Source organism: Pongo pygmaeus, chromosome 16 (genome assembly GCF_028885625.2).
Source record: "Pongo pygmaeus isolate AG05252 chromosome 16, NHGRI_mPonPyg2-v2.0_pri, whole genome shotgun sequence".
NCBI classification, from domain to species: Eukaryota; Metazoa; Chordata; class Mammalia; order Primates; family Hominidae; genus Pongo; species Pongo pygmaeus.
In genome coordinates, this window is record NC_072389.2 from 54,195,772 (window position 1) to 54,200,737 (window position 4,966).

Below are 4,966 nucleotides of genomic sequence, written 5' to 3' on the forward strand. Positions count from 1 at the left end.
AATTGACGCAGGAACAGAAAACCAAATACTGCATGTTCTCACTTATAAGCGGTAGCTAAACATCGGGTGCTCACGGACATAAATATGGCAAAAATAGATACTGGAGACTACTGGGGGAGAAGCCAGGAGTGAGGCAAGGGTTGAAAAACTAACTACAGGACCTAGAAGTAGCTTCTCCGTTCCCTCTCGAATCTCTGCCTGGTTCAGCCTGCCTGCCTCCACTCCTGCCTCCACCATGTCCATCAGGGTGACCCAGAAGTCCTACAAGGTGTCCACCTCTGGCCCCCAGGCCTCCTAATGGGATCATTAGTACCCCAAACCTTAGCATCATGCAATATACCCTTATAACAACCCTGCACATATACCCCCTGAATATAAAGGTTACAAAAATTATTGACTAAGCTTGTTGAGCTTCTCCCGATTGGGCAGCATCAGCTTCCCAGATGTCCTGGGCACCAGTATAGGTCTGTGTGGAGGCTATGCGGGGCCAGCGTATGGGAGGCATCACAGCCGTCACAGTCAACCAGAACCTGCTGACCCCCCTTAACCTGGAAGTAGACCCCAACATGCAGGGCATGCACACCCGGGAGAAAGAGCAGATCAAGACCCTCAACAAGTCTGCCTCCTTCGTTGACAAGGTACTGTTCCTGGAGCAGCAGAACAAGATGCTGGAGACCAACTGGAGCCTCCTGCAGCAGCAGAAGAGGGCTCGAAGCAACATGGACAACATGTTGGAGAGCTACATCAACAACCTTCTGCGGCAGCTAGAGATCCTGGGCCAGGAGAAGCTGAAACTGGAGGCGGAGCTTGGCAACATGCAGGGGCTCTGCATGTCTTTCTTGAAGGAGGACCTCAAGAAAAAGTACGAGGATGAGATCAATAAGCCTACAGAGATGGAGAATGAATTTGTCCTCATCAAGAAGGATGTGGATGACGCTTACAAGGTAGAGCTAGAGTTTCGCCTGGAGGGGCTGACTGAGGAGATCAACTTCCTCAGGCAGCTGTATGAAGAGGAGATCCCAGAGCTGCAGTCCCAGATCTTGGACACATCTGTGGTGCTGTCCATGGACAACAGCCGCTCCCTGGACATGGACAGCATCATTGCGGAGGTCAAGGCGCAGTACTAGGAGATCGCCAAATGCAGCCGGCCCGAGGCTAAGATTATGTACCAGATCAAGTATGAGGAGCTACAGACACTGGCTGGGAAACACTGGGATGACCGGCGTCGTACAAAGACGAAGATTTCTGAGATGAACCGGAACATCAGCCGGCTCTAGGCTGAGATTGAGGGCCTGCCTCAAAGGCCAGAGCGGAGGGCTTCCCTGGAGTCCGCCATCGCAGATGCTGAGCAGCGCCGGGAGCTGGCCGTTAAGGATGCCAACGCTAAGCTGTCCTAGCTGGAGGCTGCCCAGCAGCGGGCCAAGCAGGACATGGCACATGGCACGGCAGCTGCCTGAGTATCAGGAGCTGATGAACGGCAAGCTGGTCCTGGACATCGAGATCGCCACCTACAGGAAGCTGCTGGAGGGCAAGGGGAGCCGGCTGGAGTCTGGGATGCAGAATATGAGTATCCATAAGAAGACCACCAGTGGCTATGCAGGTGAGCCAAGCTCGGCCTACCGGAGCGTCACAAGCCTTGACCTCAGCTAAGGCCTGGGACTCCAGCTTTGGCTCTGGCCGGGCCTCCAGCTCTTTCAGCCGCACCAGCTCCATCAGAGCCGTGGTTGTGAAGACGATCAAGACCCGCGATGGGAAGCTGGTGTCCGAGTCCTCTGATGTCCTGCCCAAGTGAATGGCCACGGCAGTCCCGCCCAGCCTACCCCTCCTGCCGCTGCCGCAGAGCCTGAGAGGGAGGCCGCTGTGCAGGGGAGCACAGGGAACAGGAGGCCCACCTGAGGCTCAGCCCGGGCCCTCAGCCCACCCGTGGGGAAGTTTCCTGCCTGGGGGACTTGTCTTGCCCATGCCTCCAATTACAAAACAATTCCATTTTTTTTTTCCAAAATAAAACCTCAGCTAGCTCTGCAAAAAAATAAAAATAAAAAAACTATGGGGTACTATGCTTAGTACCTAGGTGATGGGATCATTAGTACCCCAAACCTTAACATCGTGCAATATACTCTTATAACAAGCCTGCACATGTACCCCCGAATATAAAAGTTAAAAAAAAATTATTGACTAAGCTTGTTAAACAATGCTTCAGTATTACACTGAAAGGACATGCTGTCTACCTTTTTGCCTTATTCTTAAATTTTTAGTGATGTTTAAAAACCTATCACTAAAGGAGACCAAAATGAGGGAATTTCAGGCACCAGTCAATAGACGTATATGGATAGATACATACAAGTAGATATATTAGCATTCTAATATATAATTCTCCCCTAGAAACCACCCATATGAATGACTTTGTTGATAAAGCAAATAATGAAATTAGAGAGGAACTTTCCTGAAAGGCTAATTCCATCTGATGAGCTCAGTGGTTTTTCAATCAAAAATAAAATTTGACCAACTGGGTGTAGTCTGGTGATCCAAGTGTAGCCAAGACTTTCATTTGCTTTTCAGTTAGGTTTTCTCTTGGTAGAATCACACTGGCAATGTGGTTAGACAGAAGCAATCTGCAATAAGAAAAAGCCACTGAGAGCAGACAGACTTGAATTTGATTCTAACCATTCCATCAGCTGATAGTCTCTAAACCTTGGCTTCCTCACCTGCAAATGGGTAACTCTTAAGTATCAAAAACAATGGAGTGCTGTGCCCAAACCACTGATTATCTGTAAAAATGTTTTCTCCAGTTTATATAGAAATAGTAATAATCTTAAAATACATGGGGGAAAAGGAGGACCTTATAGTGAAGTTCTATTTAAATAGTGCTTTTTTAAAAAAAAATTGAAATTGTCCTTCCTATTTTCTGTGTGTGGTAAAATGTCTTTTCTGTTATGAAGTAATGGCAAACATGGATACTAGGCAGCTTTTTAAATGGCTCTACCTGGCAAAACATAAGTTAGCAACCCTATTTCTATCTCCAAATGATTTTGGATATGCTCTGGGAATCACTGTAAGGGAGTCTGTGGATTTACTTTGTGAACTACAAATACGTGTACGAAGTGAGCTATTATTACCGTAGTCTCCCAAAGTGCCGTTGCTTGTGTAGTGATGAAAATATCGTCCAGCTGGCCCTAAAGATGCCTAAAGAACCCACACTAAAAAAAAAATGCTTTTTCCCGGGAGACTAACCGGAACAGGCCTCTCACAGAGAGACAGGTCAGGGTCTGCCTCTGGGGTAAGCCCCAGACTTCTTTTTAAGAAGAGGAATTTTATCTTACAAGACTTTTGCTTTTAGTGGGAAAAGGGAATACCATGGTAGGATTCTTTCTTTATAGAGACTAAGGAACCTCTCTGGCTTAAGAGTAAGTGATGAGAGGGAGGAATGCAGTTTGCTGCAGGAAAGCAGGGATAAGAGAAGGGAGGATCTAGAGCAAATTTGGGAAACTGTGTGGGGCTGGTGGAGCTGGAAATGGCCAGAAGGGGCAACACAGTAGTGTTTGTGGGCTGGGAGAGCCCAGGACTTCTGTCATGATAAATAGTGCTGAAATAATCCCGCGGAGCCTGGTTAGCTTCTTGAGCTGACCACATGTTTTAAATTTCTTTTTTTCATTTTGCATAGAAGTACTTCATTGATAGATAAGTTACAAAGATAAGTCAGATATGAAAACTAAATTCATCCATATCCTAATTTAGCCACAATCCTTATTCACATTTTAGAGACAAAAACCACCTCAGGCTGCTTTTCCCCATACGTATTTTTTTTCATACAAAAACAACATAATATTGTGCATACGGTTGTCCACCTGCTTTTTTTTTTTAACAAAAAAAAATCTCCATATCGCTGAATATACGATGTTACTTTAACGCCTATATAGTACCATTGTGCAAATGTGGCATAATTTAATAAATCGGAGAGGGGGGGACTTAGATTCCTACACACACACACAATAGGACAGTGATAGCCATTGTTGCTAAATCCTTCCATACAAAATGCTAATTGCAGACGCCAGATAGCGGATATATAGGTGTCTATTGTACCATTCTTCCAACTTTTTAGCATGATTGCAATTTTTCATAGATTTGGCTGAAGAAGTTTTTTTTGACATATCCTCTCACAGATGCCAATCTAATTATCTCAGAATGAGCTCTCAGAATGAGCTCCCAGAGGTAATATTGCCGGGCCCCGGGCTGCCTGTTTTTCGTCTGAAAGGCGGGCGGCGGATGAGTTTCCCGGATGAGCTCCGGCTGTGTGGGCTCCCCGCGGGCAGGCGCAGCGCCCCCTTGGTGCGGCGGCGGGAGCTGCAGGCCGCCGGCTCCGCGGCCGCCCCGGGCTGTGCCCTTCTCGGGAAGCCCCGCCGGGCTGCGGGGAGAGCGTCTGGTCCGCGCTTTCGCACGGTCTCCCTGAAAAAGACCAGCGGAGCACCAGGCTGCCAGGCGCACAGCATCAAAGCTGCGGGCGCCCCGAGAAGAAAAGGGCCAGTGTGCATTCCGTGAAACTCCAAAGCCCTTCTCCAGGCACAGCGACTCAGGGGGAGGGGAGAGGGGGCTGGAACTGCGCTTTCACAGTGTGGGCAGTCAGGCCCCGGGTGCCCCGCCGGGACAATAGGGCCTCAGTGATGGATACTAGGCTGCCCGGGGGCCTGGTGGGAGCATAAAGGGAAGCTGTGTCTCCGCAGCACTCAAGTTCACCTTTGTCTTCGGAGTCCAAGTCAAAGAAGGCTAAAGAAGGAGCCTGCAGGCTCTCCTCGCTCGTAATGGGTCTGGTCGATAGGAAGGGCCAAGTTCTTTCCCCAAGATGCTGGGAATTCAGATGAAAATAGAAATGGGCTTGCCTGCTAGCTAGGACAGCGGTCAGTGTTTCTATCGAGAGCTGAGTCCTCTGGCCAGGACCTACGAGGAGGGGGACGCCAGTACAAATTACTGG

General features: G+C 48.6%; 1 pseudogene; it reads left to right on the forward strand.

The window, feature by feature from the left end:
• Positions 1–212: 212 nt before the first annotated feature.
• Positions 213–1,792, forward strand: LOC129014143 (keratin, type II cytoskeletal 8-like; annotated as a pseudogene).
• The last annotated feature ends 3,174 nt before the right edge of the window (positions 1,793–4,966 follow it).